This window comes from Sturnira hondurensis, unplaced genomic scaffold (genome assembly GCF_014824575.4).
Source record: "Sturnira hondurensis isolate 20B ecotype Veracruz unplaced genomic scaffold, ASM1482457v3 Scaffold0009906, whole genome shotgun sequence".
NCBI lineage: Eukaryota > Metazoa > Chordata > Mammalia > Chiroptera > Phyllostomidae > Sturnira > Sturnira hondurensis.
The window spans coordinates 1,959,955-1,974,040 of record NW_028082537.1 but is presented as its reverse complement, the minus strand read 5'-3'; positions in this window follow the sequence as shown (position 1 = coordinate 1,974,040).

Genomic DNA, 14,086 nt, shown 5'->3' with positions numbered 1-14,086 from the left:
GGGGCGCACTGGGGGGTCGAGGGGCTTGGGGGCAGGAGAAGCCGAGTGTCCGCGAGGGGCGAGGGCCACCCGGGTCCCGGCCCAGGCGGCCGGCCCCCGATCGGGTCCTCCGTCCCTCCGAAGACCGAAGCTGCTGAAGCTGCAGAAACGTGCTGGCGCCCGTCCACCGACTGCAAACAAAACCCAACAAAACGCGGCAAAGGAAAAGCGAACATGGCGCTGCCGCGCCCGGAGCCGCTCGCTGACAGTCTCTCCGCCGCTCCGTCCTTTCCTTCGTGGGTCTTCCCTGTCCTCCTGCAACGCTACCCTCCTCTGCCCCCCTGCCCGTATTTCCTACCCCACTGCCCCTCCCCTCTTCTTCGCAACCTCCGTTCCCGGCTTTTCCTCCCCTCGCGGCTCCTTTCTCCATTTTGTGTCGCAGGCGCGTCTCTTCTCAGCCCCGTTCTGGGCTGCACTCCCCGTCGGCCTCACTCTATTTTTGGTGGGAGTCCGCGAGCAGCGGGTAGTAGGGACGCCGAGGCTAAGTATCGAGTCGGTCTGGTAAAGAACGATTTCATCTGAGAATCCAAGAACCTCCTTTAATGAGCCAGCCGTGCGCCTGCCTGGCATCTGCGGGCACTTCGCCACCCGCGGGTGCTCTCCGCAGTCGCGCCACCCGGTCTCGCCCGCCGAGGGACCCCCGCCCGGCAGGACGCTCGGGGTGGACGCGGAGGGAATCTTTCCCTCCCTTCTTCCCTCCTTCCTTCCTTCCCTCCGTCCGTCCCTCTTTCCTTTTCTTAACTCAGAGCCTCGCTTTCGTAGTGTTCTTGGGCATGGCATGATTTGGGTAGGTGTAGAATCTGAATCTCCTTTTTCCTAGGGGACTTCCAGTTTTTAAGAGAAGCACGCAAAGAAGACAGCAGTATTAGTCTTTTTTGTTTGTTTGTTTGTTTTCCTTTGAACAGAGGGAACCTCAAACACTAACATAGTTATGTGTGTAAGGCTAAACTTTTCCCCGAAAGGATGAACTCTTAAAGAGACATGCTTTTGAACACCGAATTCCCCCGAACTGTGGTTCTCGGGATACTTTCTCTAGGCACATTATGATGTTGAATTTCAAGGTCTCTAAGCAGTGTTCAGGGAAGCGATCAGAAATGTGTTGCTACATTAAAGATAAAGCAGAAGGTGATAGTTCATGATTGTGCTTCCTCTCAGTCGTAGAGACTACCAGGTTTTGGGGTTTTGGTTTTGTTTCATTTCGCTGGACAGAATTAAAGAACCAGCTGGTAAAGCTATTTCAAGTGATGGGCTTCAGTCTATACAAAGCTGAAAGCACTAACACCATTTTCTGCCTCTTCATGGTAAAAAGGTGAATCCACATCCGGTAGTTAAAACTGAAATGATTTTGCTCCCCAATATATATCTTACCAAGTATGCGAGTATTTCATTTTATTCACACTTACCAGTGTATTTTTGTATCTTATGATCTGGTTTACCTCCTTACTGTAGTCTGTAAGAACTTTATTCTCCACAAAGCATTCATTTCTTACATGATACCAGTGCTCTTGGAATTACTTGAAATAAATCAAAATTTTATAAGGAGACTTTTAAAAAATGTATCAAGGAAGTATTCTTTAAAAAATATTAGTATGTTTCTTTTTTAAATGACCTTACTGAGTTTTTGTTAATTATCTTTTATTAAAATTAGGTTATATACATATCTTACTTTCAGACTATTTCTTTGTGAAAGAAAGAAGGGAGGAAGTAGGTCTTGGAAAGAACTCAACCAATATAACTAGGCCTTATTAGGAGCCTAAATCTGTAAATTGGTACACTCAAAACATGTTTATCAAATTGAATGTAGCATATGTTTTCTTCTGAATCAAATAGTTCATTTGTAAGTCGTATAAAAATAAATTTAAATGTATTTTTAACCAAAGCTTCTAGTTTTTTGTTATGCTTTTCTCCTGATAGATGGACAAATAAGATGACTCTAACTTGAGGGGTAGGTAGTTAGTTTTTTTTTTTCTCCAACAAGCTTTCTAAACATGGGCAAAGTTAGGGAAGCTACTAATAGCTTGCCTACTCTTGAATGTAATTGGGATGATTCAGTACTCATTCCAAGTTAATCCTATTGTTATTTTTCTGCTGAGGGGGGAATAAATTAAGGCACAACTCAGATTATTATAGAGGGACAACTTTTTATATACTTACTCTAAGCAATGGTGACCAGAAAAATATCACTTATCAAAAAAATACACATTGGGTACCAATAATGTTTGAGGCAATGCATTAAGGAAAAGGGTAGCCCTGGCAGGGTGGCTCAGTTGGTTGGAGCGTCATCTCATAAACCAGATTTTGGTCTGATCCCCAGAGCATACACAGGAGGTGACCAATCCATGTTTCTGTCACATCCACATCTCCGTCTCTCTCCCCCAACTCCCCCTCCCACTCTCCCCCCTTCTCTCCCTCTCCCTTCCTCTCTCTCTAAAAATCAATAATTAAAAAACATATCCTTGGGTTTTGTTTAAATCCTTGGGTGAGGATTTAAAAAAGAAAAAGTAAACAAAATAGTGTAAAGCAGACATAGTAGATGATGTTGAGAAGTTTACAGATTATAAGGAGTGATTAATTCCTCCTTTATTTTCTCTCATTTAAAATATAAACATTCATATAGAAAAATATAAAATTAGATTCCTACCTTACCCCACATACAATTTAAGTTTCAAAGAGTCTAAAAACCTAAATAAGAAAAACAGAACTTTAAAAACATTGGAAGGCAATAAAGGAGAATATCTTCATGACCTTGGTGTAAGACAGAAGTTCTGAAAACATTAAAATGCATATTCCATAGAGCAAAGGATAAGTTGAATATATTAAAGTAAAAATATGTACATGACAGAAGATATCATAAGAGGTTAAAAGAAAAAGATGAAGAGATTTCCAAGTCATGTACTTGACAAAAGGTGAATATTCAGAATGCATAAATAACATACATAAAGAATTGAATAATTTACATATAAAGAATGTCATAAGTAAAAGATGTAGGAATATACACAAATGAAGTAAAAGTATAGTACTAGTGTTAACAGAAAGGATATGTGTCCACTTCAAGTAAAGTGATTTTCTTTCGGAGACAGAAAAAGAAGAAGGGGAGTGGGTAGGAGTCCAGAGTGGGTGTCAGCTCTTTGTGCCGCTTTCAGAGGCAGCTGTGGCAAGATGTTAACACTTTGTGCTCTTCGTACTCTTCAGTAAGCTTGTTATAATGTATTTTAAAATCTCTAACATCAATTCCTAGTCAAAAAACCCCCCCTTCTCTTTCTTAGTTAATAATAATCTTTATAAGACTATTACATGATGGCAAAGTAAACACCATTCCTCAGTATTTTTCCTGTACAGTGTTTGAATGTTACATGACGTTCACAGCACAGATGTCCCTAGTCTGGTGTCTCCCTGTGGTAAGCTTGTTTTCTGAGTAGATTTAGTGGGAAGGGAGACACATGTTTGAAACTACAAATAAGCATAAGGGCATTTATTCTTCTTCTAAATTAAATTATTTATTTATTTATTTTAAAATTTTCTTTATTTTAATTGTTCAAGTACAGCTTTTTTGTCCTTTAGTCCCAACCCAGCTCACCCCCACAGTGCTCCCCACCTCCCTCCCATTAGCATTTATTCTTATATAAAATTATTTTAAATGTTTTTTAAGTGAAGAACTTAAAAACCTCCACACTATTTGGAAATACTTTTGAAAAACCTAATAGTCTTATGCCTGGCATGGAAGATTTATTACATAAGCATGTGTACTTTTTCTCTGTGCAGGTTAAGTATCTGGAGTTGGTATTTTTGAAGTATCTATGTGGCCTCATTTTTTAATTTTATATGGCAGTAGTTCGTACAATGATTATTTCTATCGTAGTCACTTCAGTAACAGAAGTTTGTTAACTTGTAACTTCCACAGGGGCTATTTGTATCATGACAGCATTGAAATGATGTAACATTTCATCTGTTTTGAGACCTCATGTTTGTTTTAACTGAACAAGCATCAGAAGCAACATAGTTATTGTTTTGCTTCATTCTTCTGCAAACTTGAGTGAGGGGGTTTACGCATCAAGTGAATCACACAGTGGGCAAAGCCGATACAATCACATCAAACAAAGTTACGGAGGCATTGCTCTTTGGGTTTATGTGCACCTTGCTAATTTTGCCAAAGTAATCTGAAAGTTCTGAAATCTTCCATGGCTCCCTATTGACAACAAAAGTACATCCCAAGTCTCTTCTCTGGCATTAGAGGCTCCTGAAATCTGATGATACTTGCATTTCCAAATACTACCAAACAACCTCTGTGTCTTTTAGCTGCCAATGTGTATGATCTGTAGTATGTTTATTAAGGATTGGTCTATACTTTCTTACCATTCTTTTCTCTCTTTCTATATCAATTAGAATGTAACAGGAAATCTAAAGCAGAAGTTTATTTTTCTTATGTGACAGGAATCCATAGGCAAAGAGTTGCCAGTGTTTTCTTGGGGGGTTCAGTAATGTAAGAGCTCTGCAGTTCATTTGACCTTTGCTTCATCGTTCTACAATGGCTGCTACAGCTTCAGTTATTGTCTTCACACTGGCAGGCAGAAAGTATATTCTTCATGAACCTTACTCTTGTCAAAGAGGATAATGTTTTCCGAAGTACTCCACCAAGGGGTTTCCCCTTGCATTTCATTAGCCAGAATTTTGACACAGTTTAGGGACTAGGCCCACCTTTCCACATCAAAGGAAATCTGCTCAGTGCCTAAGTAAAACTGGAGTTGTGCTTAGCAAGAAAGAAACGGGAAAATGGCTCCTGCCAGTTCCCTCAGCTCCTGCAAGCCACCTTCTCACTACCACTCGGAATGTCTCACTAATATGGTCCGTGATGCTTGACTTTTTCAACAAATGGAAAATGTTTCTTTTCTAATTTACTTGACTTTTTCTGGGGTTCAACCACACCCTCCTTGAAATATATTCATTGAACTGTCCATTCATCACTTATTATGTGGTCAGCCACTTTACTAAGTGAAGAGAATGCAGAGATGAGGCATGCATACTGCCTTCCACAAGTTTATAGTCTAGTGGAGAAGACAAGTGTGAAAGAATATCAGAGATGGTGTTATAGAATGAGATGATAAAATGGGGCACAAAATAAGAAGCAATAGTTTATGTAACTCAAGTGCCATGCTTCTTTGTAGGAAACCAAAGGGATGGTACTACCATTAACACAAAAAATACTACTGTTGCTCTGTTGGTTGGATCTTTACCTCCCATCCTAGAAAAATACAGACCTCTATTGCAAATGTGGAGCAGGGCCTCTCCCCCTTTCTTGGCCTGACACATATATACAATGAAATTTCAAAGAACAGCAATGTATATGACTTCATATAATCCAACTCGTACGGAACCCACTTAGTGTAGGGATTCTAGAGGGGCTTCCCCAGTTCATTTACTTCATCCTGTGCTCTGTTGGGGGTGCTGGGTCTCTTGCTAGACCTGGAGTGAACTATGCCTCTCTTCTCTGAGATGGCAGAGCCTACCCAATCAGGATGGCAGGAAGGATATGTTTGGGGAGATGCAAGGCTATGTGCTGGGTTGTAGAGAAAGACTGGGGGAGAAGAAAAGGCATGAGTTCACTGACAGAGAGTGCGGGCACTGGAGAGTTGGGTGAGGACCAGTTGATGTCACGCCAGGGGGTTTGAAGACACTTACAGACCATAAGTTCCCAAACTTTCTCAGTTCATTGCACTCTTGGTGTCCCTGTACTTTTTTCACATTGCCCTAAAACCAAAGAAATACCTAACAGCTCCATTCATTCAGTAACTAGGTCCAAATGACTTGATGGTGGTATCTGATAGATGTTACTACATTTCCCTCAAAAATGTAACATGCCTTACAGCAGATCTGTGAGTTCACTGTGGTGCCCCAGGGTAACTAGATGCACAGTTTGGGAACTATGGTATTAGTTACTGAAGCTTTTTCATTTAGTGACTTAAATATTCAGTTTTGTATTTTAGAAAGGTCACTCTTTCAGTACATTGGAGGCTTAATTGTAATAGAGGCATTACGGGAGGTAGGGAGACCAGGAGTTCATAGCAGCCTTTTAAGAAAGATGTAATTAGGATGTAAAATGAGGTATACTAATGAAGTGCTGTAGGCTCTAAAATAAGTTATAGAGGTAACTTATTCTATCCTATGGTTAGGATTTCCTAATCCATTGATTTTGGGAGGAAAAAAAGATAAAATGATTCTTAAATCTTAGGGTTGTGTTAAAGGTAAATGATAGGAGTGTAAGAGAAACGTGTCCTGGCAAAAAAGACTTCCTTTTCTCAGCATTTTGAATTTAAGATGTCCATAAGGACAAGATGGATATATGGCATTGGACCTTGGGAGCAGTTCTGAAAAAATATAAATTGATACATTATCAATAATAGGTTAGAGTTGACAGCATGAGAGTAGATGAGATAGCTCAGGATGAGGGTAGACGAGAAGATGCTCACGTTTAAGAGACTCAGCAGAGGAGGAGGGTCCTGCAAAGGGCCGGAGAGGTGCCACTAGCTTGTGTGAGGCAATGAGTGTGGGTGAAGTAAGGACATTTCCCCTACTATTGTTTTGTTCTATAGACACCCTGGTCTTTCTTTTCTTTTTTCCCGGTGGGATCCCTGGGAAACTTCTGTTTCCCTTTCTAAGGGCAACACTGCAAAGAACTATGAAGGAGCTTCATTCTGCCGTGGAAACAGATGGGGTGGAGAGGGAGGATGGGATGTGAGAGTGGTGAGCGGCATACATGAAGGCAAGATGCTATGCAGTACCTAGGAGATGCCTTTTCTGGGCCCCGAGGAAAGGAGCACCATTTTTATGCCCACATACTAAGAAAAATAGGTAATGATTTGCTTGCAGTATCAAATACAATACAGTGATAAAGAAGAAAGAGTGGAGAAAGTTCATGGAATCTGACGATTTGGAGGGTCCTAGTGAATTATCTTGTTACTTTTTTGTAGTGAGGGAGACAGAAACCTGAGGAGCTAAGGCAGGGGTGTCAAACTCATTTTCATGGTGGGGGAGGGGGGTGGCCACATCAGCCTCATGCCTTCAAAGGGCCATATATAATTTTAGGACCGTATAAATGTAACTACTCCTCAAGTAGGGGCATGGAGCTCGGTGTTGCTGCTGGTTAGAGACAAGGTGCTGGACCAGATAAAACAAGGTGGAAGGGCCAGATTTGGCCCTTGGGCCTGTGTTTGCCACCCATGAGCTAAGGGAAAACCAAGAGATACAGTCACGTAGACAGATAACAATGTAATGTGATAAGATGTGAGGTTTTATATCAGATGGGATAATTCTATCCTGCCTCAGTCACTCACTAACCACTTCTTATCTGTGCCTGTCCCAAGCAGGGTGATTTCTGATGGTTCTGAACCACCTGTCCCCAGGGTTCCATTCTAGTTCCTCTATTCCATCTGACTCCTCCTCCTAAGTAGTTTTATCCAATTGTATGACTCTAACCAGTACGCACTGACTCATGATTTCTCAATCTACATTTCTAGTTCCCTGACTTTCTGAACTTGGGTTCTACATTTTTAACAACGTGCACAGTGCTGGGCATGTGCTCGGTATTCTGTCAATGTGTACTGATTTAAGTTGGTCCTGAATAAACTGATGTCACAGGCCTAGATTTAGATATTAAGTCACTGCATTTGACATAGTGAGTAAGGAAATGTTTCCTGCCAGTTTTTCATTAAATGTTAATAATTTAATGGAAACCAGGTGAATTTCATCATGAAGGTTGAGTTAGATCTAGGTAGTCACAGTGAAAAATAGTACATTAAAATAACACAGATTTGCCAATCAGAGTACAGGTTCTATTCTTCGGGTAAGTGAACTTCGGGTAAGTTAGCCAATTCTTTGTGCCTTCTCCTCTGCACTAGTGAACAATGTGAAGGCACTGTTGTGTTTCCTGTTTTTATTTATGTATTTTTATTGAGATATAATTCACATACTGTAAAGTACACCTTTTCAAGTGTACCATTCATTGTGTTTATAGAGTTGTGCAATCATCACCACTATCTAATTTCAGAACATTTTCTTCCCCCACCTCAAACCCATACCATTAGCTGTCACTCTCCAATTCCCCCATCCTCCAGTCCCTGCTTCTGTTTTGTCTCTATAGACTTGCTTATTCCGGACATTTCATGTTAATGGAATTATACAGTTTGTGGTCTTTTGTGTCTGGTGTCTTTCCTTTAACAGAAAAAAAAACAGCATAAGGTTTTCATGGTTCATTTATATTTGTCACTACTTCATTCCTTTTTATGGTTAAACCATATTCCATTAATTAGATATAGCACATTTTGTTTATATATTCATCTGTTGATGGACTGCATTGTTTGTTTTTAAGCGTATTTTATTGATTATTCTATTACAGTTGTCCCAGTTTTTTTTCCTTTTATCCCCCCTCCCCCCTGCTCTGCCCCACTCTCTAACATGCCCCTCCCCTTTGCTCCTGTCCACGGATTGTATATACAAATTCTTTGGCTTCTCTGTTTCCTCTATAATTCTTAGCTTCTCCTTGTCTATTTTATGCCTACCATTTATACTTATTCCCTATACCTTTCCTGCCCCATTCTTCTCCTCCCCCTCCCCACTAAAAACCCTCCATGTGATCTCCATTTCTCTAGTTCTGTTCCTGTTGTAATTGTTTGCTTAGTTTTTGTTTTTTAGGTTCAGTTGTTGATGATTATGAGTTTGTGTCATTTTACTGCTCATAGTTTTTGATCTTCTATTTCTTAGATATCTGAGTCCCTTTAACATTTCATATAATAAGGGCTTGGTGATTATGAACTCTTTTAACTTTATCTTATTCAGGAAACACTTTATCTGCCCTTCCATTCTAAATGATAACTTTGCTGGATAGAACAATCTTGGATGTAGGTCCTTGCCTTTCATAACTTTGAATACTTCTTTCCAGCCCCTTCTTGCCTGTAAGCTTTCTTTTGAGAAATCAACTGATAGTGTTATGTGTATTCATTTGTAGGTAACTCTCTCCTTCTCTCTCACTACTTTTAAGATTCTCTCTTTATCTTTAATCTTGGGTAACTTCATTATGATGTGCTTGCTGTGTTACTCCTTGAGTCCAATTTCTCTAGGACTCTCTGGGTTTCCTGGATTTCCCAGAAGTCTATTACCTTCACCAGATTGGGGACGTTTTCCTTCATTATTTTTTCAAATAAGTTTTTAATTTCTTGCTCTTGTTCTTCCCCTTCTGGTACCCCCATGATTCAGATGTCAGAGTGCTTAAAGTTGTCTCAGAGGTTCTGCAGCCTCTCCTCATTTTTCTGAATTCTTGTTTCTTCATTCTGTTCTGGTTGGATGTTTATTTCTTCCTTTTGTCCCAAATCATTGATTTGAGTCCTGGCTTCCTTCCCTTCACTGTTGGTTCCTTGTATATTTTGCTTTATTTCACTTTGCATAGCCTTCATTTTTTCCTTCATTTTGTGACCAAGCTCAATCAGTTCTGTGAGCATCCTGATTACCAGTGTTTATCAGATAGGTTGTCTATCTCCGTGTTGCATAGCTCTGTTCTTGGGTTTTGATCTGTTCTTTCATTTGTCTCAGTGCACCTGTTCTATTGTAAAGGGGTGGAGCCTTAGGAATTCCCCTCGGTGGGGCAACCCTCTTTGCTGGTTGTGGTGCTGTCTGTGGGGGAGGGGTCAGAGAGGGAGCAATGCTGCTTGCTTGCCCCACTTTCCTGTGAGGCTGGGAGTTTCTCTCACCTTTGCAACCCCTGCAATATTTAACTGCTAATTTCGAGTCTTAAGTTTCCTGTTTAGCCAGACCTACCTCTCCCTCGTGGTCTGAGGCCTTACCTCGCATCCTGTGGGCTCAGCTACTCATTTCTCATCTTCACCCCTCCTACTGGCCTGGGTGAGTGCTTCTTTAACCTCTTGGTTGTCAGAGTTCCATGCAATTTGATTTTCTAGCACTTCTAGTTGTTTATTGTTTTTAAATTGGTTGTTATCCTCCTTTAGGTTGTGCAAGGAAGTGAAGCATTTCTACCTATGCTTCTGTCTTGGCCAGAACTTCTAGTTGTTTCCATTGTTAGCTATTAGGAATAATGCTGCAATGAACATTGTTGTTCAAGTGTTTGTGTATCCCTATGTTTTTAATTGTCTAGAATTGCTGGATCACGTGAAAACATTTTGACGAATTATCAGACTGTTTTCCAAAGTGGCTGTATCATTCTACATTCTCACCAGCAATGTATAAGGATTCCAATTTCTCTACTTTTGGTCAACATTTGTTATTATTGCCATCCTTACAGATGTGGATTCATATCTCATTGTGGTTTGATTCTGTTTCCCTAATGACTCATGATGTTGAGCAGTTCCTCGTGTGTCTTTGGCCATTTGTATATCTTCTTTGTAGGAATGCCTACAAATCCTTTACTCATTTTTAAATTGGGTTACTTCATAGTTGTAACCATTTGTTGAAAAGATGAATTTTTTCCCTATTGAATTGTCTTTGTCAAACATTAATTGGCTGCAGATGTATGGGTTTTCAATACTATTCCATTGATCTCTATCTTCTTTTTAAAGAGCTTGAGGGGAAGGAAGGAGAAAGGGAGAGAAACATCAATGTGTGGTTGCCTTTCACACACCCCCTACTGGGAACCTGGCCTGCAACCCAGGTATGTGCCCTGACTGGGCAGCGAACCGGTGACACTTTGGTACACAGACCGGCACTCAATCCACTGAGCCACACCAACCAGGGCTCTATGTCTGTCTTTATGTCAGTACCACAACTGCAATTCCAGAACAGTGAAGCGAATTGTGTTGAAGAAGTTCTTGTTCTCAGAATAATGAATTATCTCTTTGAATTATCAAGTGATAATTCAAAAGACTTGTGGTTCTAGATTTTCTTTCATACCTTTACAAAATATAAGTCATTACATCAAAGGCTCCCATCTAAAATCACTAAATTGCATATATAAATCTAAATTTAAATGCTCACCTGCAGGAACCTTTTTAAAAAATTTTACTTTTATGTCAGCTGTGGGCTTTGGCAACTCTCTATGTATTCTATGAAGGAGTTAAAAAGTCAATTATGAATCAAGGCATTCATTTCCTTAATGTTAGAATGCTCACTGTTAATCTAATTTAGAAGCTAATACTCAACTTCAAGCAAAATCCTTCAAATTATTAATTTTATAAAAAATTTTCTTCATTATATCCTGAGAACTTGAAAGATTTAAAAATGCACCTACTACTCTAAATGTACGAATTTGAAAAAATGAAAATATTTTGACTTTAGGGCAATAGCATCTCTTGATAATTGTTGTGTCTGTATTTCTGGTATTGACACTCTCAGTTTTAAAAACGTTTAAAAAATTATTCAGTTGGTCAAGAAAATATGATAGCAAGGTGAAGCTCACAAGAAGGGAAAAAAATAATTCTCTTGTTTATCAGAGACAGTTGTATTTGGTTCTTCAGTTCAGGAAGAGAGATATTTTTCCCCTAAGTAAACAATAGTAGCTGACCTCTTTTCTGGTTTTGGCAAAGGAGAGCCCGTTGCACAACTTGTTGAGTTGTGCATCCATCCCCTATTATCTGTAAAGGGATTTTTTTGTGTGTGATTATTTATACAATGCTAAATCTTTGAAAAATCTCTGCTCCCTGTGTTTTATTGGTTATGCTTAAGAACTATGTAATAGTTAATTTTATGTGTCAACTTCACTGGGTTAAAGGTTGCCCACATAGCTGGTAAATGTCATTTCTGGGTGTCTGTGAGGGTGTTTCGGGGGAGATTGGCATGTGAATCAGTACTTTGGTGAAATCCCCCTCACCAATGTGGATGGGCATCATCCAATGCAATGAGGGCCTGAACAGGACAAAAAGACTGAGAGAGGAACTCTGTTTGAACTGAGACATTCATCTTCTCCTGCCCTCAGCCTTTGGTGCTTCTTATTGTTGGGCAGGACTGGGATTTAAACCATTTGCTCCCCAGTTGTCAGGCCTCGGGCTTGGACTGGAACTGTACCACCGGCTTTCCTAGACCTCCAGCTGGCAGGTCGTAGGATCTCTCAGCCTCCATGACTTGTAGAGCCAATACTTCATATCTCTGTATATTCTCTTTGTTCTGGTTCTCTGTAGAGCCCTGACTAATACAAACTATTCTGTATTACAGACAATCCAGGACAAGAGAAGCCACATGTGGCTAAACCTTGATAAATTCCAGCAGTTCTGTTGAGTCTTAGTTACACAGTTTCAGAAATTTAGGCTTATCTGTTCACCAAGAGGTTAGTAGATGTGGAAGATTTGATTCTTCATAACCAGCATATAAAGGTTTCATTTTTAAATTTTTTATTAATTTATTTTTAGAGAGAGGGGAAGGGAGGGAGAAAGAGAGGGAGAGAAACATTGATGTGTGAGAAAAACATGGGTTGGTTGCCTCTTCCACACGCCCCAAGCAGGGACAGGCCTGCAACCAAGAATCAAAACCAGTGATCTTCTGCTTTGTGGGATGACACTCAACCAACTAAGCCATGCCAGTCAGGGCTGGAGATTTCATTTTTGAAAGACAAAACTCATTGGCCATTCATTGAGAACTTCATCTTACCAAAGAATTATATGCAATTGTTGTTCCATTTTCTGGTGGATATTTCTTCTGGTAGGAGAAGTATCAGATCACAATTATTTACAGAATATATAACTGAAACAAACAAAGAAAATGATACAGGTCAGGGATTTTTAAATAAATTTTTCAATTTTTGTTTCAAGAACATTTCTGTTGCCCTGACCCATGTGGTTCACTCAGTAGGTAGGGCATTGTCCTGCAAAGCGAAAAGGTCACTAGTTTGATTCCCAGTCAGGGCACATGACTGGGTTGTGGGTTTGGTTCCTGACTAGGGCATGTACAAGAGTTAACAGATTGATGTTTCTCTCACATCAACGTTTCTCTTCCTCCTCTTTCCCTCCTTCCCCTTCTCTAAAAATAAATAAATAAAACATTTTGAAAAAGAACATTTCTGCTTAAGTAATTGAGACCATTCCTATTGTGTGATGTTGAGGAATACTGAGAAGTTCTGTTTCTGCTCGTGATCAGCATCACCTATCTGTGCTGGCCCAGCTTTATTTTCTTTCCCATTTTACTGTTGTTTCAGATTGATATGACAACATCTGAATGTGCTAGAGGGCGCAAAAGCACCTACCTGAATTTAGTCATGAGGGGACACCAAACAACCTGATGTTTAAGGACAGTTCATAAAATAACTGGCCTGTGTTCTTTAAAAATGTCAGTCATAATATGCAAGAGACAGAAATACAGACACACTCAGGAAGTGTTACAGATTAAATAAGACTAAAAGATATGATAGTTAAATGTAAATCACGATCTTAGGTTTCCTTCTGCAATAAAAGACCTTACTGGAACAGCTGGTGAAATCTGAATAAAGCCTGTAGATTCAGACCTAATCTTAATAGTATTGTATCAATGTTAAGATCTTAACTTTGGTAATTATACTGTGGTTATGTAATAAAATTACTTAATTGTAGGAAACACATATTGAAGTATTTAGGGGATATTACATTTGCAACTTACTCTAAACAGATCAGGGAAAAAGTTAAATATTGAGAGAAGCATGATAAAGCCAGTGTGGTAAGATATGGACATTTGGGGAATGACTTAAATTCTTTTTATTATTCTTGCAATTTTAAGTCTGAAATTATGCCCAAATTTTAAAAAACACTTTAAATTAGTGGAATATTGTTAAAGTTTTTGAATTGTTGAAAAATGTAACTATACAGCACACAAAAGTTAATGTGTAATTTTTTTAAAAAGTTAGGCAACATATCCCAGTGGCTAAGAAAGTAGTCTGGAGAAAGATTCCTGGGTGTGAATTTTTGCTCTGTCACTTATTAGCTATGTGGTTTTGGGTACGTTACTTAACTTCTAAGTTTTCATGCCTGTAAAATGGGAGTGATAAAATGAAACCTATCTCACAAGTTTGTTACAAAATTTAAATGAGTAAATATTTGCAAAGGACTTGGAGCAGCAACTGATACAAAGTATTGTATAAGTGTTTGTT